A 22,696-nucleotide genomic window follows, 5' to 3' on the forward strand; every position below is an offset into this window, starting at 1 on the left:
ACGGGAACAGTGGAGGTTGATAGCCATGTACGCACTGAAATGGAGTGAGCCCAGTGGAAGGTTGACGTAGGGAATTCTGTGCATATTCGGCCCACCCAAGGAACTGGTTCCAGGAGTTCTGGTGGCCATGACAGAAGGTACGGAGCAAGCAGCTGATCTGCTGAATCTTCCTCTCCCGTCTGCCCGTTCAACTGCTGATGGTATCCTGACAAGAGGTTGACGGTCACACCTAGGAGCTGATGGAAAGCCTTCCAGACATTAGAGATGAACTGGGGACCCCGATCTGATACTATATCTTCGGGGATGCCGAAGTAGCAGAAGACATGATTGAACATGAGCTCTGCGGTTTCCATGGCAGTGGGTAACCCTCTCAGGGGAATTAGGCAGGAGGAGTTTGAGAATCGATCCACCACAACTAGAATGCAGTTGTGGTTCTCAGAGACTGTGAGGTTGGTGATAAATTCCACTCCCAGGTGTGACCAGGGTTGGTTGGGAACGGGCAGAGGATCGAGTTTACCGGAAGGAAGATGGTGGGGACTCTTGGACACAGCACACTCCCAACATCCCTGCACGTACTTTCTGACGTCGGATGCCATGCATAGCCACCAGATGTGCTGTCGTAGCAGCAAGAAGGTCTCATTGACCCCCAGGTGGCTAGTGCCCAAAGAAGAGTGTGAGGAGTGAATGAGGGGGTTACATCTTGCTCGGGTGATGTACTGCAAGCTTGGGGGGCAGCCCGGCAGGGTGTTGGTGGAAGCACTGGCAGAGGGTAGGGTTTCTTCGGACCAGATGTGGGGTTAACTAAAAGGTGTTCTGGAAGAATGGCCGCTGGGCTTCTGGCTTTTTCCTCTGGACTGTGGATACGAGAAAGGGCATCCGCCTTAAAATTCTTGGCCCAGGGCGATAGTAGATGGTAAAGTCAAAACGGGTGAAGACCAAAACCCATCGTGCCTGGTGTGGATTCAATAGTCTTGCCTCACGGAGAAACCACAGGTTTTTGTGGTCAGTGAGCATGAGAAAGGGATATGTAGCACCCTCCAACCAGTGCCTCCAAGCTCACTGTTGCCGATTTCATAGTTGACCTCCGCCAGGATGAGCTTGCGGGAGAAGAAGGCGCATGGATGGAGTCTACTTGGGTTTCCCTGCTGCTGTGAAAGCACCGCTCCTACTCCGGTTGTAGAGGCGTCCACTTCCATGACGAATGGGAGGGGTGAACGAGGAGAGGAGTGGTGGTGAAGGCAGTCTTCAGGGTCTCCAAAACTTCTGAGGCTGCTGGGGACCAGGACAGAGACTTGGGCTGGTTGCGGAGAAGATGAGTAAGTGGATTGGCGATTGAGCTGTATTTGTGTATAAAGCGATGATAGAAGTTGGCTAAACCTAAGAAGCATTGGAGCTGTTTGATGTTGGTAGGAATGGGCCAGGATCGGATAGCTTCCACCTTCCACTCGTCCATTCGGATGCCACTGTGATCGATGACGTAACCCAGGAATTGCACTGAGGAGTGATGCAACAAACACTTTTCAGCTTTGAAGAAGAGTTGAAAGCCTCTCAGGCGCTGGAGGACCTCGACAACATGATGTCGATGGTTGGCCAGGCTACGGGAGTATATCAAGATGTCATCGATATATACCAGGACGAATTTGTGGAGAAACTCCCGGAGATACTCATGTATGAAGTCATGGAATACGGAGTGGAATCGTTGATCAATCCATATGGCATGACCAGATACTCATAGTCTCCATGCTAGAGAGACCAGAGCGGATTGACCAACTTCTGAGTGTCTGGCCCAAAGAGGCAGAAGACACACATATAAATTTGCAACAGAGTTAAGCTCAGCAGAGCAAACCTTCACTTCAAGGTTCCTTCATCTGCGTGTTCCAGATTTTAGGACCTTTTGGTGCCCCAGGAGATCATCATCCCACAGATCTTCGTGTTCAAGGCTGTTGAAACTCAAGCTCCTTTCCCCACTGCATTGTCTCCCAGCAAAACCAGTGGAAGAAGTCATCACTGCACTGCTTACTCATCCATGCGGAACGCAAATATCACTTAACCAAACCTCTTTCTAGAGACCTTGGCATTGGTGTATATAATCAGTATATGATGTTTTAATTTACATTAGAGGAATTATATCTGATGCTAGTTAATAACAAATAATCTTTCGTTCATTTGTTTGATGCATAATAAGGTTCTTCACCTTAGTTTCAGAGAAACAACAGTTTATCTTTCCATAAGATAACGTAACTCTTCTATAACCACACTCAGCTTACTCAGATGTATTTTATGCATCTTATGCACTTTATTCCTTTATCATTCATTGTATTCCTTTAGTAGTTGTGTTAATTGTTCTGTTAATCTTTTGTTAATAAAATCTATTTTATCCTAATTGTGTCTTACTTGAGCTGATAATACAGAAGAGGCTCTACAAGTTAGAAATCTCACTTATCTCTTTCAGATAAATTAGCTGAGCAACTCTCCCCACTTTACATTAATTCTAAATGACTGGACAGCCTCCTGTTCTGAGTGTTCTCATACAGCCAATGTAAAAGACCTTGACTAGTGTCCCAAACTAAGAGGGGGGAAGGTGGTCATCTGATGTACTCATAACCACAACTTAAGTGACGTGTGATCCAATTATCACAACATGAGTATCAATCACTACCTTACTTAGTGTCCTTTGGTGGACAAAAGTAAAAATCACTACATTGATTAATGTTTTAAAACAATCAAATTAAAGTTAAATCTCTTATCATCTTATGATAAAAGTTGGGATACCTTACACATTATGGAAATCATGTGGTCTTAAGTTAACGGAGCATATCTGCACGGAGAGATGGTGTTATGTCCCTTTGCTGGTATTGAGTCTTTCCTTTTTTACTTTAACTTTCTTAGTCATGTTCTATTGGGCCACTGTGAAGGACTCGACATGGAGGCAAGATGGGACCCAACAGCTGGAAGTTTCGAAACTTCGAAATAAAGAAATTCGTTCAGTTATTAATAGATCTCAAATTTCTTTACCTGCTTGTGTGAGTTTTTGGAATAACATATTTAGTGATATAGAATGGGAAGAGCTTTGGCTTCTTAGACAAAACATCTTCTTATCTAATAAAGTTGTTGAATTTTTTATTAAAATGATCCATAATTGTTATCCGATAAATTATAAACTTGCTAAATTTAATAATAGTATTTCACCCAATTGCTCTTTTTGCCTTCAGTATGAAGAGATGATTAATCACTTATTTTGGGACTGTACTTACTGTAAAGTCTTCTGGATTGATTTTTCAAATTTTGTTAAAAATATTTATACCCAAACTTTTGTATAACCCCCCAAATTGTGTTTTTTGGTTATTCTTTGAATTTAGACCATTCTCATTGTAAATTTTTTATTCATTTACTGCTTTATTGTGCTAAATTTCAACAACAACAAAAAAAAAACTCCCTACTTCTTTATTTTCAGGAAAGATTTTGATATGTATGTAAACTCGTTAAAGGGGTACTTCAGCGCTGGGAAGATGAATCTGTATTTAAACTGGCTCATTAATATAGTAGAAATGTGAAATTATTTTTTAATTTGGTGTCTTCTAGACTGAGAAAAGGCAGAAAATGTATTTTTGTCCCATGGGGATGAAAGACTACAATTCCCAGAATGCATCGCTGCCCTGTGAGGCCATTCCCAACGCCACCAACTTGATTACTGCGACTGAGTTAGAGAAGACACTACAATTAAAAACTGAATGTGCCTGTTCAATATAATGAGTGAGTCACCGCGCGAGTCTCACAGACAGCACTGAGCACTAACTGCAGGAGTGATGAGAGCTGAGGTAATCGCGACTACACTCGCGGCATACATTCACAACGCGAGTTCAGTCTGGCGCGTTTCAGTTCATGCCTTTGCAAGCTTAACTTTCATAGAAATTAATTTGAGAAGTTAAAACACTTACATTGCTCACCATAGCTCCGTTTAAATGAGTGCCTGTAGCTGAGCTGAGCTCTCCCTGCAAGCTGAGTGTAATCTCCCATCCCCCATGCGCGGATTCAAAACATGCGGTAATGGCTCCCTCTGCTGGCTGTAGTCTTTAGCCTTTGGGCAAACATTCCTCCTATGATGCAAAAATCGTCAATTTGCATCATAGGAGGAATTTTTCCAGAAATAAAATGCATAAATCTCTTGTCTCAGGGAGATATGAGGGGGGAAAGCACAATAATTTGAATATATTCCAGGGTTTCTGCTGATACAAAGCCATATGCTAATCGCTGAAGTAACCCTTTAAGAAAGTCTAATAATTCTATTGCATGCAAGAGTCACTCTTGGTGTTAATCCTTTAAGCTAACATAGTGTCCTTTTGGAGTATTGTCTGTGACCCAGTTCTTATGTACAATTCTTTGTAAGTGTGCTTGTTCTTCTTTTGCATAATAATAATAATAATAATAATAATAATAAAATAAAAACGAACATCCTAGGAGGACTTGAACGCACCAAAGGCAAACAAAAGCACAGAAACTGACCATACATGTTACAATAATCTATTCACAATTTGAAAAAAAAGTAATTTTTCATGCTAATAAAAGGACCAACAGACACATATAGACTGAGTTTCAGGAGAGAAAACCGCATTTAAATGCAGAGTGAATTGCTGAAATATCCCATCGGCTATATTATATGACAGTGAAGTAAAGGCTCATATTTTGCTATGTTCTTTTAATAGAGACCTCTAAGTGTCTGTATAAGCCATGTTGTGATTTATGCACATTTGTTCAAAATAGCCTGTATGGCAGATTGTTTGCATGTAGGCAAACGGTTTGTATTGTTTATACGATGGATACATGTTATCATCTTTTTTCCCCCTTTTAATTATTACCATGTTGGGCTGGGTGTGTCTTTTTCTTAATTGCATCAACTCAGAATGCCTAATGTGGGTTTGATTGCTTATGTTAGAGAAAATAAATATATTGTTGTCTATCTGACGTAGATTAAATGCGGGTTCATTGTGGGTCACTTGTGTCAAATGGGTTGGGTGTGCTGCTCACAAAAAAAATAAAAATAAAAACCATTATAGAACCAAACTTTTCAACACACTGGAATGTAGTGATGTTACCTCTGACACCGATGCTCCGAAGCTTGCTTCAAACTCGAACGGTCCTTGAAATGAACCACTGCTTCGGAGCTAGTATCATTACGTCACTAGTCACGTGAAAATGCCTTCTGAAGCAAACAAACTGCTTCACTCCTGTAGTGAACCACCTGACTGCTTTCACAGCCCAATCAGTGTTGACAGGTTTGAAACCTGCCGGCTGTATTTCTTATGTGCTTTCATGATACTGCCATGCTAAAAAATATATAAATAAATAAAACAAAAAAATAAATAAATAAAAAACACTTTTACTGAAATTCTATTGCATTTAATGGTTTTCATGGGAATTTTATTGGTTGTAATGGGAATTATTGTGGTCTCTGCGGGTCTCTTTTGATATATGTTGGGTTCTATTGGTGGGGGCATCACATCCTAATGGAATATGTCCCACACACAAAGCAAAGAAAAAATCTGTGGTGGTTTAAATTGTAAAAGCCAACGGTTCCTATTGGTATTTTAATAGAAACCAATAGAATTTCTGTGATGGTTTCCAGCTTTTTAAAGCTGGTCTGATCTTCTGTCCTTGTCTAAATAAATAATTACACACGCACACATCATTAATGTTTTATTATCAAGGTGAACACATGAAATTCCTCAGTATCTGTAAAATGTACCTACATAAATGAGCTTCACGTACAGCACTAACACTGTTTCAGCTTCGATCGCCTCGGTAAACACGTAATAAACGGGGCGTGAACATAAGCCTACTTGCATTTTATGGTTGTCAGCTTTGTTGCATTACATTTACTTCACCAGGAGATGGTGCTGCAATTTCTATCTGAATGAAGCTTCGAGTAACGAACCATTTTCGACACAATTGTATCAGAAATCAATAATGCTTTGAAACGCTTCATTTGGCCATCACTACTGGAATGAATAATTCACTGAAAATGCATTTTGGATGACTTATATTACATTTAAATAAAGAGATATTACTTATTAGACCAATAACATGTAAACAGAATCTCTTCGAATACAGTTTGCATTAAGAATAATGTTGTCAGGATACACACACTGGACTAGGTTACGGTGAACACTCAAGAAGGTTTTATTGAACCACAGGACAGTAGGTGAAGAGTGAATGAGGAGTGGAGAATGGATCAGTCTTAGGCCGGGGACACACTGCGTGGCGTGTCTTTTTTTATTTCGGCTCCCATGTTAAACGGTTAGAGCTTGCGTGTGGCTCGTGTGCATGCTTGAAATAGAAGAGACGTCTATTTTTCACGTGACACGCAAGTGTGTTGGAAGTGTTTCCATGCAAATAGAATAGGAAAAGATGTTTATATGTCATTTTGACACAAATACATTACATTTTCATGTTTGAAAGTCTGTAGGTTAACATAAATGCAGATATAGTCCTAATTTTAATAATAAAAAACATTATAATTATCGATTTTGAAATATTAAACCTGTCAATACAGAACAAAATATTCTGTAGCCTATTTTGTTGTCAATACCATAGATATGTATGGTCAATAGGCTACTGCCGACGTGGTCTTTGCTGTATCAATAGGCTATATAGTTATATTTAACATTAAGTATAAGGCTTCCTTGTACATCAATAGCAGTGTCTGAAGCATCAGACACGCTTCTGATGTGCGAAGACAGAGAAAACGGCAGTAACAAAACACTTAACAAAAATGCCACGCTCACACCACGCTTGCAGTGTGTCTCCGGCCTTACAGGAGGCGATGGCACAATGGCAGGATCCGATGGAAAGGTAATCTGGATGCGTGGAAGATACTCAGGCAACCAGGATCATGGAGAACAGGTTATTGGGTCTTTCCTAGTTCAAGGTGAGATGCTGACTGAGGGTAAGTGCTGGTGTTTATTGTGGAGCGGTGATGAGGTGATGGGACACAGGTGCGGGTGATTAGTACTCTGGGGACTGTGATCACTGTGTGCAGGAGGTGTGAGTCTTTGCAGATCTGTGACAGATGTACTGTTACTTCATTCTCGACAGTCAAAGACCTGGGGGTTATTTCAGACAGAAACTCGAAAATCATATTTCCTGTTACAAATAGTGCCTTTGACATCACTAAGCTATGGAACACGCTGAAAAGTTAGTTCATGTATTCATTATCTCTAGACTAGATTGCTGTAATGCTGTTACAAGCTGGTTGCCCTGCATCCTCAAACAAGCTACAATTAGTACAAGGGTGCTTTCACACTTGCACTTGATGCGCGTCCGGGTTCGATTGACGTCAGAGTTCGGTTCGTTTGGATGATGTGAACGCAGTCTTCCAAACTCCTGTGCACACCCGGAAACCATACCCGAGTCAGCTTAAGGTGGTCTGGGGTTTGCTTAATGTGAACTCTGGCACTGCTGATGTGAACGCAATTGTACAAAATCGCAGAAGTGAACCGCTATTAAGGACGTATGATTTGATAAAAGTGTGTTTTTGTTTCACTCATTTACCTGATGAGCATCACTGACATACTCCAAGCAGAGAGTTGTAGTTTTCTGCTCACCTTTAGCATTCTTTACAGCATTTGCAGTGCAGAATAAACAAAATATTTGTTTTATAATAAACAAAAATATAAAAGTAAAGTGAGCAATGCTATTCATTTTGCCACCAAGCAACGTGGTAAACAGTTAAACTGCTGCTTTTTACGCCAATGCACCCCAGTTCGGATAAATACATTTTGTTCATAAATAAAATAATATGAACACAGTCCAACAGGGCATGGGGAGGGTGGAGAAATCGAACTCGGGTTCGGACCAGGCAATCGAACCAAGTGTGAAAGCACCCCAAAATGCAGCTGCTTGAGTTCTTATTAGGTAAATTTTATTTACCAATGTTATCATCTCTACCTTGGTTAGTACTGAGTTCCATATTTATTACAAAATATGACTACTGACCTACACTGATCAGGCATAACATTATGACAAGCTGAAGTGAATAACTGATTTTCTCTTAATCAGAGCACCTGTTTGGCGGTGGAATATATTAGGCAGCAAATTAACATTTTGTCCTCAAGTTGGTGTGTTAGAAGCAGGAAAAATGGGCAAGCCTAAGGATTGGGACAAATTGTGATTGCTTGATGACTGGGCCAGAGCATCTACACAACTGCAACTTTTGTGGGGTGTTCCCAGTATCTATCAATTGTGGTCCAAGGAAGGAAAAGTGGTGAACCGGCAACAGGGTCATGGGCAGCCAAGGCTCATTTTTGCACACAGGGAGTGAAGGTTGGCCCATGTGGCAATCAAACAGACGTTATGTTATCATCAAGACGTTAATGCTGGTTCTAATAGAAAGATGACAGAATACACAGTGCATCGCAGTTGCAAATGGGGGTACATAGATTCAGACTAGTCAGGGTTCCCATGCTGACCCCTGTCCACTGCCAAAAGCACCAACAGTGAGCATGTGAGCAACAGAACCGCACCACGACGCAATGAAAGAAGGTGACCTGGTCTGATGAATCATGTTTTGTTTTACATCACATGGATGGCGTGTGTTTCTCTTACCTGGGGAACACATGGCAACAGGATGGACTTTGGGAAGAAGGCAAACCAGCAGAGGCAGTGTAATGCTTTGGGCAATGCTGGGAAACCTTGGGTCCTGCCATCCATGTGAATGTTACTTTGACACGTACCACCTATCTAAACAATGTTGCAGACCATGTACACACTTTCATGGTAACGGTATTCCGTGGTGGCTGTGGCCTCTTTCAGCATGATAAAGCGCCCTGCTACGAAGCAAAAATTGTTGAGGAATTGTTTGAGGAGCACATCAACGAGTTTGAGGTGTTGACTTGGCCTCCAAATTCTACAGATCTCAATCCAATGGAGCATCTGTGGGATTTGCTGAACAAACAATTCTAATCCATGGGGGCCCCAATTCGCAACTTACAGGACTTAAAGGATCTTGGTGCCAGATTCCACAGCACACCTTCAGGAGTCTATTGGAGTCCATGCATTGACGGGCCAGGGCTGTTTTGTCAGCAAAAGGTTTTTACAATACATACTATTAGGAAGGTGGTCATAATGGTATGCCGATTTGGTGTGCTAATGCCCTAAATGGTTTGGCTCCTGAGTATTTAACTGATCTTCTTTCACCCTACAATCCATCACACTCCTTAAGGCCACAGAACTCAGGGATTCTGGTAGTACCTGGTATATCTAGAGGGGCTTTCACATCGGAGGAATTTTTTCATAGTTCCTAGAACTAAAAGTACTCGTTTTTTTTTTTTTTTGCAAGATCGCACCGCAGAGAAATAGGAATAATTTTAGTTCTAGGAATTCCTTTGGGGGGAACTAATTTAGCCCCTACATCAGAGTAGGGTCTAACCCAGAACCATAGGGTCTTGGAAGTGGTACTAAAGCAGAGTTCACACTGCCTGATTTTGACTCACCGACAGGTTTTGCGAAATTGCAGATAAATGCCCCAAATCATAGGCAAATCGATGCTCGTGCATGTGAGTGACAATCACGCAATGTAAAAGAATCCCATGAGATATTTGGCATGCTAAATATCTGGACCTGTCAGCGATTCAAACTGCTGATTCAAATCACTCCTGCTGTGTGAAATGTGTTCTGACTGAAAATTACATCTGTGATGACTGACAGCCAATGAGAGAGTGAGATACAGGACAGCGGGAGGTTCAGGGAGGCGTTATAGACAGAATTTCAGTATTTTAATAGATATATTTACAATTAAATCAAACAGAAACAAGTCCAAACATTTGCACATCCAGCTGTAGCAGTAGCACATTACAAACATATTTATTTACCTCCAACTCTCTTTGCAGAACACAATCCTTGCTCCCTCAGTCTCTCCAACAATTTCCTCCGCCATAATCTTTTTTCTTTTTCTCCACAAATCAGCAGCACACAGACAATTTGAAGCAATCTTTGTGGAGTTTTTAATTTTTAAAAACAATTCCAAGTCTCGCGCGAGAACTTCGGTTTGGCACGTGAAGTTGGGAAATGTAGTTTGCGCACCGGAGAGAGAGTTGTCAGCTTAAATTAAGTTCATTAAGAATAGAAATTATGTCGGCCAGATATGCCAGCTTTTGAAGCCAGATGTTGTCTTGCAAATGTGAAGACAAGTGACTGTTAGCTAAACTCCACACACTACACCTTGTGGGTTTGGACCTTCTGAAACACCAATCCATGTAAACACGAAACCAATGTAACTATCATAGTATTTGCGTTTCTTACTTGACATCTTCTCAGTCTATATTCATTCCTACAGGTGGAGTCGAGTCTGGCTCTGAAACATCTCCATCTCTATCCACACTCTGTTATGTTAATCCACAATCTGGTATGGTAAATCCCATAACTTGGATATCTAATTACACATACCCAAGATATGGTAAAGGCAGCTTGTTGGCAGCAGTTATCTTGAGCCACTTTGCTGTACAGTGGATGTCTTAATCCTCGCAGTGGAGATGCTCCCTAAAAAAACTCTCTGCGAGTGTGCTTATGTTACTTCCTGTGTCCAACAAACTGGCTCATCACCAATGTGAATTACCACTAGAGGTCGACCGATTCATCGTTTTTGCTGATAGTTGATTGGTGGAAAAAATCGGCTATCGGCGATAGATTTTCCATGGTTGCGTGCATTGCTGGAGTGGCTGAGAAGAGTGTGCTGCCCTTACACAGTATGAGAGTGTTGAGAAGAGTCTGCTGGCATTATACAGTACGATAGCGGCCTCTAGAGGCGGAGTGGAAATCATCACTGGTGCTTCGTTCTATTTGTTTTGACACGTGATGCTGCGGAGAGCACACGAGGCGCTAGGACTGCTGAAATATTAGATGCACATTTAAATCACAGACAGCAAAAAGGTATGTATACAGAACACTACAGGACAGTACATGTTGTCATACCATTATAAAATAATTCATTTGATGAGTAGATGCTGCATTAATAGAGAAATAACAGCATTATGTTTGTTGTCGTTGAGGCTGAGAGGACGCTATTAGTGTCTCAAGCAGTTAAAACAATGCAACAAAAATAAACGCAAGTCTGATCAAATGTTTAAAGGGTTACTTCAGCGATTAGCATATGGCTTTGTATCAGTAGAAACCCTGGAGTATATTCAAATTATTGTGCTTTCCCCCCTCATATCTCCCTGAGACAAGAGATTTATGCATTTTATTTCTAGAAAAATTCCTCCTATGATGCAAATTGACGATTTTTGCATCATAGGAGGAATGTTTGGCCAGAGGCTAAAGACTACAGCCAGCAGAGGGAGCCATTTCCGCATGTTTTGAACTCGCGCATGGGGGATGGGAGATAACACTCAGCTTGCAGGGAGAGCTCAGCTCAGCTACAGGATTATTTAAACGGAGCTATGGTGAGCAATGTAAGTCTTTTAACTTCTCAAATTAATTTCTATGAAAGTTAAGCTTGTAAAGGCATGAACTGAAAAGCGCCAGACTGAACTCGCGTTGTGAATGTATGCCGTGAGTGTAGTTGCGATTACCTCAGCTCTCATCACTCGTGCAGTTAGTGCTCAGTGCTGTGAGACTCGCGCGGTGACTCACTCCTTATATTGAACAGACAAGTTCAGTTTTTAATTGTAGTGTCTTCTCTAACTCAGTCACTGTAATCAAGTTGGTGGCGTTGGGGAATGGCACAGGGCAGCGAAGCATTCTGGGAATTGTAGTCTCTCATCCCCATGGGACAAAAATACATTTTCTGTCTTTTCTCAGTCTAGAAAGCACCAAATTCAAAAATAATTTCACATTTCTACTGCATTGATGACCCAGTTCAAATACAGATTCATCTTCCCAGCGCTGAAGTACCCCTTTAATGTAATCTATTTGCATTAGTTAGTTATCCAACTGGTTGCTTTTATGCATTCATTAGCTGGTGATTTTTAAAGCTAGTGATGTGAAAGCAAATTGAATGTTCATGCAGCTAACATATCAGAAACGCATTCGATTTAAGTTCTTTCTTTTTTTAATCATTACTGCAACACATCTTTTGTTATTTTAATTAGCTATTCATGTGTTCTAAAACAGAAGCAAAAGTGTGAGACTAAACATACTATATACATTTATGTAATTTCAATTTGTGAGATATTTAGATGTTCATCTTAAAGCATGACTGTTTGGATTTATATGAAATGGTAACAATTTACAATAAAATTCTATATGTAACAAACTTAGGTTAATTAATGCTGTAGAGGTTTTGTTCATTGTTAGTTTGTTAATTTCAACATTTACTAATACATTTTTTAATTTAGTTTGAATATTTATTTGATCTTTTAACTATGGTTAATGCCCTATGAACTAACATGAATGATCAAGATACATTTTTCTTGCTCAAATATTAATACATGCTGTACAAATATATATTGCATGCATATTGTATATAATTCATGTAAGCTAGCTAATAGATACTTGTTATGAAATGTACATACATGTTTCTAAGTTATAGCTAAAGAAGAAACACAACGAACATGTGGACTCATCTGAAGCACATCCATCCAGAAGTCCATGAAGAAGCTAGGAAAAAAAGGGACACGAAAGATCCTTCTCAGCCATCAGTGTCTCAACTGTTTGAAAGCAAGACAGGGTGGAAGGATACAGATCCAAGGTCTATCACAATTGATGTAGCTATCACTGAAATGATTGCCACTGACAACCAACCATTTTCAGTGGTTTCAGACATTGGATTTAAGAGGCTTATGTCCCTTATGAACCCAGGTACAGGATTAAAAATGAGAAGTTCTACAGAACAAAGATGCTTGATGAAATATATTCCAGAGTTTTAACAAAAGTCAAAAGTGTAATGGCAAAGGACAATGCCCCATTCATGGCCTTCACAGCTGACTGTTGGTCTGGAACTACAGAGTCCCTGATGAGCCTAACTGGGCATATCATTTCTGACAACTGGTCTAGAAAGCAAGTGGTACTAAACGTCAAGCCCATGACTGGATCACACACAGCCAGTTATATTCAAGAAACCTTCCTTAACATGTTAGGAGATATGGATATTGCAACAGAATGTGTTGTTCTTGTCCTAAGCGATGGAGGAGCAAACATGGTAAAAGGAATGAAACTGGCTGAACTTCCTGATTTAAGCTGCACTGCTTACACCGTTCAGCTCATTATTAATGATGGTCTATCTTGTCAGAGAGCTGTCCTGGACATTGTTTCCATATTAAAAAGCTGTGCAACTCACTTTGGCTACTCTGTATTGGCCAAACAGAGGTTAAGAACTATTCAGGAGGAGCTGGGTGTCCCAAAGCACAACATCATCCAGGCCGACCCGACTCCATGGAACTCAACACTTCACATGCTCCAAAGAATGTATGAACAGAGACGGGCACTGAATGTGTACACTGGTGAACATGGCCATATCAGTGGCTTATCTGCCATGCAGTGGGACATTGTCAGTAACCTTATTGACACACTGTCTCCCATCGAAGAAGTCACAATGGATATGAGCAATTCTGAATCTTCAGCAGCATGCATTATTCCCAGTGTGTCTGTTCTGAAGCTGATGCTGCAGGCAGAGGGTCCATCAGGCAGTAGGGTTTAAAACTTTACGCAAGACCATGCTGGACAGCCTGACAAAGCGGTTTTCAAAGGCAGAAGAGACAAAAATGTCTGTCCTAGCAACACTCCTTGATCCTAGATACAAGGGTGCCGTTGCATCTGAAGAAACGCTTAAGAAAGGAAAACTGTGGCTAAAGGAGGAAGCTGAAGAATTTGATCCGAACTCAGAACTCAGAGAAGAAGATCCAAGCCCTTCACCAGAAGAATCTGAGCAGGATGAGGGTTTGGATCCAGAGAAAAAGAAGCAGAGAATCCATCAGCCCACTTTATTAGACATCCTGTATGCCAGGGTCCTTGGTGCCACAGCTGTGTCCCGGGTGGTGTACAGCTTTGAGAGTGAGCTTGAGTGCTATTTGGCAGAGCCTGTCATTGAAAGAAGTGACATGCCCCTTTAGTGGTGGCAGAAAAATGAAACAAGATTTAAAACACTTGCACATCTTGCCAAGAAATTCCTGTGCCCCCCCACCATCCACTGTGCCTAGCGAAAGGTTGTTCTGTGAAATGGGAATGCTTTATGACACCAAGAGGAGCCGACTGACTGGACACCATGCACACCAACTCTGATTTCTCCATTATAATTTGAGGTTTCTTAACTTTGAATATTAAAATAGAACCAGAAGTAGAAATGGATCATGTTACACTTGAATCTATTGCAGTTCCATAACAGGACTTGTTTCACCTGTTTCACAAATTAACATTTTGTTGGTATTTGAAGTGTATTATTCACTCATTTTGAATATAACTGTTTATTTGTTATTAAGTGTTCTTTTTTGTTTCGGTATGTCTCTTATTTACTTACATTTATATAATATATGTTTATATATTTATTTAATTTTACATATTTTACCTTTTTTATAATAAAGTTCAGCACTGTTGGAGAGTTATGTTTGTTTTTATCCAGTATCAATTTTTAAAACTATCGGTTGATTAATCTGTTATCGGCAAGAATGGTCTAACCTAGTTATCGGTATTGGTAAAATCCACTATCGGTCAACCTCTAACTACCACCTCTAGACATGTGCCTACTGCACACTCAAAAAATCTCTTTTTAGTTAATGGGCTGCTACTTGAGCCTTTAGGATTCCACATTGGCTTTTTGAGCCATGTGGTGCTGTGCAATTTCGAGCAAAGTGTCCCACCCCCTCACACCTTAGGCATATTGTCTGGCCATTATCAATATATTTTGGCCTGAATTTAGGCTTGGTACTCTTGTCAGGAACACCGGCTTTCTGCGCACTAAGCTCGCAAACAGCATCAGTGAGCTTGCTAATTGCTTTGCCCTGCTGAGTAATAACTTTAACCACTTCCTACAGGGTTACAGTCAGTTCAGTGGGCATTGTACAGTCTAAGTTGACCTCCTCAGAACTTCCAACTGCACCCACAATGTTCCTACTTCAAGCAACATTAGCACTGCAAGTTTTTTCTTCCATGCACCACATCATAGCGTCATCACAGACGTCAAACAATGTACAGTGTGGCCACTCTCTCTCACAAACCTGCACAGTTCTTTGCGAAGGGTCTCGCACCCCTTCATTGAACTGTTCTCTGAGAGCTAACTGGGGGTCAACCACAACATTAGAGAATTGTTGTAGGGCAGCATTCAACAGCTGAGACAAAGAATGGGAATAATCTCAAAAATCTTTCCCATCTGTTTGACTGCGTGCAAAAAAGGCATGTAACAGCTGCGGTGTTGTGCATTTTTCTCTAAAAGATCCCCTTAAATATGAAAAGAGCGCTTGAGGCTGTTTCATCTCTCCCCCATACACAGCTTTATCTCATCTAACACTGAACCTCTTTAATGAGAGAGAATGAAGTCTACCTGATCTGGACTGTTCAACCCCCGAACTCAGATGACTCTTTCAATTTCATCAATAAACTCTTTGGTTATCTGTACATCAGTCACCACTGAAAGGAAAATTGTGATGCTCTTTTGGAATGTATACATAAGATCTGGGGCAAGCATTACTCATGTTGGCAAGAGCAGACAGTACTTGGTCATGTTTTTGCCCTAGCTCCAAAATCTAGGACTGGAGCTGTGCCATTCGGTTACCTCCATCACCACGATCCACAGCCTCGGCACCATCCACATGCTGGCTGGTCCAAGCCTGAGCGTTGTGCACAAACAGGTCTTGGTCCATGTTCTGATGCAGTCTCTAGCCCTGAAAGCAACACATTCACACCACAGTACCAGTCTACACAGAGGTTCACTTGAAGGTGTCCACTCTGTGGTCCTTTGCACCCTCAAAGACAATGAAAGTACCTCCCCTCCTCAACGGCTCTCCAGGTCTGCCACACCAGCTGTCGTTAACCCTCTTGGCAGTGTCACAAAGCTCCTTTTCAACACTACCATTGTCTGTATCAGCCCCTGTATGCCACAAACCAAACTATACACCGAAGCTAGACAAGAGAACCCCACTCCTGGTACCAAAAATAGGTGTTGTCAGTCAATAGCCTATTGTAAGAAAATAAAGGGCCAAAACTCAGGCAAAACACTTAAACTTGGGATCTTTTATTCTCGACAGTGACCAAAAGGAAACAGCATTAAAAATAGCTTTGGCTTTTAGGGGTTGGAGATGTATTAGGTTACAGAACAGACCAAATGTTTAGAAATAAAGATAAAAAAGATTTGGTTTTCACTCTCCAAGTTAAAACAATCAATGTGGCATTCAAATACAACAAAAAGACAGAAAGAAAATGGTAGTGGCTTTTACACCCCTGAAATTAAAACATGGTTGCAGACATTAGGCCAGATGCATCATTCAAACGATCACTGAATTGTCACAGTAGTAACTTTATCATAGATTAGTATTGAAACAAATAACTCAACACAAATCAAGGATACATACATTTCAAAACATAAAATGTATAAAATATACATTTAACACACAATTAAACATACCACAATAACCACTCACCCTGGATTATTGAACACAATTCGGATCTCACAGATGGCCTATTCAGCACTATTTCTACCCTCTGAATTGAACAAGAAAGACATTACTTAACTGTTACATAATAAACAGTTTTTCCTACTTTATGCACAATATAATTTTCATAACATTATATTATGAAATAGGCAAATACAACACTTAAGCTCTTGCTTCACAACTCAGTGATCTTGAGACACAAACAAACTCTCCATGTGAGTTTGCAATCAATCCTCATCAATTGTTGCAAATCATAAAACAATCGCCTCTTATACAACTCCCCGATGGAATATAGGCTAACTAAAATACAAGTAACTATTTGTCACCTTGCTCCCGCTCTTGCGAGGCTAATGCAGCTCTCCACTCCACTATTAGACACGCACTTGCGAACTTCCCTAAGCACTTCCCCTCGGGGGAATCCCTGCCACCATTTTGAAGTGCGTTCCACTTCATGAAGTAGACAAGTGAAGTTTATATGGAAAGAACCTTGCTCCCTCAATTTTGACTTCATATATAAACTTCAGGCAGCTTCATATACCACAATGCAACACGATTGTGACGTCAGCGCATATCGCATTTGATTTACACCACCACAGACAATTCAGACAAATGTTATTTTAATTATTTTTAAAAACATTTAAACAACCAAAACATACCTATATACATACTGAATGCTGAATTAAACAATTTCATAAAGGAAAAAATAAATTAATTAATCAACTCCATTGTGGATTCCAAGTGATCAAGGGCTTAGGGCAGGGTTATTCAAATCTTGCCCTGGAGGGCCAATGCGGTGCAGAGTTTAGCTCCAACCCTGATCAAACACACCCACCTATGATTTTCTAATGATCTTGAAGACATTAAATAGCATGCTCAGGTGTGTGTTTGATTAGGGTTGGAGCTAAACTCTGCACCGCATTGGCCCTCCAGGGTAAGATTTGAATAGCCCTGGCTTAGGGCATTCCAGTTCAGTCAATTGCATAGTTTCTGCCAGTAGTGGGCACTCATGCAACGTAAGCATTGACGCACATCCGAGTGAACGAGACGGAGGGAAGTTAGCAAAGGGCATAATAAAAACAAACTGGAACGCAGCATAACTCTAAGACATGATCTTGACTCTCTGAAACCTTAAAGGGCCAATTTCATAATGTGATTTCACGGAACAGGTTATCAGTACACAGGTCCTCAAAAAATGTGCATATCATCAAAAGGTTCTCTAAACGAGCTAATAACCTAATCATCTGAATCAACTAATTAACTCTAAACACCTGCAAAAGATTCCTGAGGCTTTTAAAAACTCCCAGCCTGGTTCATTACTCAAAACCTCAATTATGGGTAAGACTGCCGACCCGACCCTGTCCAGAAGGCCATCATTGACACCATAGATATCCATAATAAAGGCTAGATGTCTCGTGCGCGCTGTTGGCCAATGGAGGTCGCCGTCCGCAACTGGCGGCCATCTTGTCACAGGCAGCTCGCTCACTCGTAACAGTGTGTTTTAATGGTGCATGTACATTTAAATAGCCATAACTTGCTCAATTTTCAACCGATTTTCAAACTGTTTCATTTGTTATAAATGTCAGAGATGTAGTTATGACACTACATACTTATGAATAATTATAACCATGGACTTCAATATGAAAGTAACATTGAACAGAACAGATAGGTGCAATGAATATACATACACACAAGGTATTTATGTTAAATCAATATATAGGCAATTAAAACTGTGTACCGAATGGCAACATGAGAAATTATATATATTTATACACATATATAGCTCTGAATTTTTTTTCCAGAGCCAGCTATATATATATATATATATATATATATATATATATATATATATATATATATATATATATATATATATATATATATATATATATGCTTTTATAATAAGAATATCACCATTATAATTAAAAAAAAAATGTATTTTTTTTTTATTAAACAAAAAAAAAACATGCAAACTAAGTTTATTTTAACTAGACAAAAGATTGGTTGTCATAAAATCATTATTGGTGTCCATAAACCTATATAATTGAACAGCTTGATTGTGGTCTCAGCCTTGATAACGTGCACGTAAGTTAGCCGAGATACACAAGGTGCACGATTGAGTCGTTTATCTAAACGAAAAGCTGCAATTTCAACGTGTTAAAGCATCCAGATTTGTTGCCATGTTAATAACGTTTGTAAGAAACCAAACCATTTGTAAATCCGTCAAGATTTCAGCAAGATAAGAATATTTTTGTTCATACAGATCACTCATCTTACATCAGGTTCCACAGAGCCTGACAGAAAGCTTGCCTGTGACAAGATGGCCGCCGGTGATGCCGATGGTGACTCCGCCGTAAGATATCTAGTCCTTATTATGGATATCTATGATTGACACCCTCAAGCGAGCGGGTAAGACACAAAAAACAATTTTGGATTGTTCCTGATCGATTGCTCCTGTCTGTCTACTTGCTGCTGCTGCTGCCACCACAGTGTTTGTAGCTCTGTATAGCTGTGTTTGAATCTCTATTTGATATATTTTCTTTGTAATCTACACTGCTAAATATAACTTACTCATCACCATATAGTGTTTAATATAGCCTATCAATTTAAATTTGACATTACTAGCTTTTAATCTAAATCACTACCACACGTTAGCTTTTCGTTAGCCTGGTAGCTTTCCATCCCAGCATCCGGGTCTCCTGTTTTCTGAGTTCTTTAGACAACTGTGGTGAGTTGGATTATTAAAAAGACTCCATCAGACAACTGTGGTAAGTTTTGGATTCATCAACAAATACGGTAAGCCATGTCTTCTTCTCCTGTCATTGTCACTTGCACTGCATGCTACATGTTTAGCATATCTATCTCCGTTGGCGAACAGGGCTTCACATGTGATAAATGTAAGGAATTAATCAGGCTGACGGAGATTTCAGATTTAGAGACACGCATCCAAGCTTTATGTGAGAGTAGTGAGAATGTAACAGCTTTAGAAACTGCTTTGGATGCGACTAGCTTAGTGAACACTCATTGTTTGGTTCCGGCTGAGCCCGCGCAGCAGGGCTGGGTGACGATGAGAGCATAGTCGCGGATCAAAAAAACGCTCTTCCGTTCCGATTAGAACATCAAACAGGTTCTCCCCACTCAGTGATGCACCCACTGAGGATCCTGTTGAAAGTGCCCTAGTTATTGGCGATTCTATTACACGGAATGTGAAAATAGAGACACCAGCCACCATAGTCACATGTTTACCGGGAGCCAGAGCGCCTGACATCAAAGCAAATTTAAAAGTGCTGGCTAAAAGCTAATCGTAAATTCTCTAAGATTATTATTCACGTTGGCACTAATGATGTTTGACTTCGCCAGTCGGAGATCACCAAAATTAACATTAAAGAGGTGTGTAAACTCGCAAGTACGATGTCAAAAGCCGTAGTTTTCTCTGGTCCTCTCCCTGCGAAAAGGAGTGATGAAATAGTTAGCAGATTATCATCACTAAATGGCTGGTTGTCTAAGTGGTGTCTGCAAAATAACATAGGGTTCATAGACAATTGGAAAAGTTTTTGGGGCAGACCTGACCTGTTGAAGATAGACGGCATTCATCCCTCCTGGGCTGGTGCTGCTCTTCTCTCTAGTAATTTGGCACATAGTCTTAGAGCTAAACCTTGACTCACTGGGGCCCAGGTCAGGAAGCAGACAAACTGGCTAAACCAACCGTCTGCTAGCTGTCTCACGTCACCAAAGTCAGCTAAATCCCAGCACATAGAGACTCTTTCACCTAGATATTATCATATAGAGACTGTGTCTGTTCCCCGAATTAGTAAATACAAAAAACCATCAAAACCATTCAACAGTAAAAATGTAATTGATGTCCAACAAATAAACAACAGATATAATACGGATGAACAATTGATAAAGCTCGGGTTGCTGAATATTCGATCCCTTTCGCCAAAAACGCTTGTTGTCAATGATATGATTATAGATCATAACTTAGATGTGCTGTGCTTGACAGAAACCTGGCTAAAACCTGACGATTACATTACTTTAAATGAGTGCACCCCCCGAGATTATTGTTACAAACATGAGCCACGTCTGAAAGGTAAAGCGGGAGGTGTTGCTATAATTTATAATAATATTTTCAGTATTACTCAGAAGTCTAGTTTCAAATATAATTCCTTTGAAGTTTTGGTGCTTTATGTAACGTTGTGTAGTGTAAATGATAAATCCCGTCTGACATTTGTGTTGGCTACTGTATACAGGCCACCAGGGCACAATACAGACTTTATCAAAGAATTTGCTGGTTTTGTATCGGAGTTAGTATTAGCTGTAGATAAAGTACTAATTGTTGGGGATTTTAATATCCACGTAGACAATGAAAAAGACGCATTGGGATTGGCATTTAGAGACATTCTAAACTCTATTGGAGTTAGACAACACATATCGGGACCCACTCATCGCCTTAATCATACTTTAGATCTAATAATGTCACATGGAATAAATGTTGATACTGTTAAAATTCTGCAGCAGAGCGATGACATCTCAGATCATTACCTAATATCATGTATACTTAATTAACCTAAGGCTGCAAAGCCATCCCCTCGCTTCAAATATGGCAGGACGATAACCGCTGCGACTAAAGATTGCTTTGTACATAATCTTCCTCATCAGTTCCATCTCCTCAGCATTACAGATAGCCAAGAGGAACTTGATGCTGCAACAGAAACTATTGACTCTCTCTTTACTAGCACTTTAGACATAGTTGCTCCCCGGCGCTTAAAGAAGATTAAAGCAAATAATCCAACGCCGTGGTACAACGAGCACACTCGGGCCCTTAAAACAGCAGCCAGAAAAATGGAGCGCAGCTGGAAGAAAACAAAACTGGAGGTTTTTCGCAATTTGTGGAAAGAGAGCATGATTGCATACAGAAAGGCCATAAAAACTGCTAGATCTGCTTATTTCTCAACTCTTTTAGAAGAAAACAAACACAACCCTAAGTATTTATTCGATACAGTAGCTAAATTATCAAAAAATAAAGCTTCAGCTTCTGATGTTTGTAAACAACACAGCAGTAATGACTTTATGAACTTCTTTACTAGTAAGATTGATAATATTAGGAATAAAATTATAACCATGCAGCCGTCTATTACAGTATCACTTCAGACAGAGCGCTGTAGTGTCACTGAGGAAAAATTACACTCAATCACTACTATAGGAGGAGAAGAATTGGCTAAACTTGTAAAATCATCAAAATCAACAACATGTATGCTTGACCCTATACCGACTAGGCTATTAAAAGAGATACTTCCAGAGGTCATAGATCCTCTGCTTAATATCATTAATTCATCTTTGACATTAGGATATGTACCGAAAACTTTTAAGTTGGCTATAATTAAACCACTTATTAAAAAAACGCAACTTGATCCTAAAGAATTAGTCAATTACAGGCCAATCTCGAATCTACCGTTTCTATCAAAAATACTAGAAAAGGCTGTGTCTTCACAATTATGTTCCTTTTTAGAAAGAAATGGTATATGTGAGGATTTCCAGTCAGGATTTAGACCGTATCATAGCACTGAGACTGCTCTAATTAGAGTTACAAATGATTTACTCTTATCATCTGATCGTGGTTGTATCTCTCTATTAGTGTTACTCGATCTTAGCGCTGCATTCGATACTATCGATCACAATATTCTTCTGAATAGAATCGAAAATTATGTTGGCGTTAGTGGAACTGCTTTGGCATGGTTTAAATCATACTTATCTGACCGTTATCTGTTTGTAGCAGTAAATGAAGAGATGTCACACCAATCACAAGTTCAGTATGGGGTACCGCAAGGCTCAGTGTTAGGACCGTTGCTTTTCACCCTGTATATGCTACCACTGGGAGATATCATTAGGAAACATGGCGTTAGTTTTCATTGTTATGCTGACGATACTCAGCTCTATATTTCCTCACGCCCTGATGAAACCTACCAATTCACAAGATTAACGGAATGCATAGCTGATATAAAAAATTGGATGAATGGTAATTTCCTGCAACTTAATTCAGATAAAACTGAATTTTTAATTATTGGACAGAAAAGTTCCACAAGTAGTAACCGAGAATACTGTCTAACACTTGATGTCTGCTCTGT

At 40.1% G+C, this 22,696-nt stretch overlaps 1 pseudogene; it reads left to right on the plus strand.

Annotated features, from left to right (window-relative positions):
• Positions 1–1,504: 1,504 nt before the first annotated feature.
• Positions 1,505–14,042, plus strand: LOC137085367 (zinc finger BED domain-containing protein 4-like; annotated as a pseudogene).
• The last annotated feature ends 8,654 nt before the right edge of the window (positions 14,043–22,696 follow it).

Source organism: Pseudorasbora parva, chromosome 8 (assembly GCF_024679245.1).
Source record: "Pseudorasbora parva isolate DD20220531a chromosome 8, ASM2467924v1, whole genome shotgun sequence".
In the NCBI taxonomy this organism is placed as follows: Eukaryota; Metazoa; Chordata; class Actinopteri; order Cypriniformes; family Gobionidae; genus Pseudorasbora; species Pseudorasbora parva.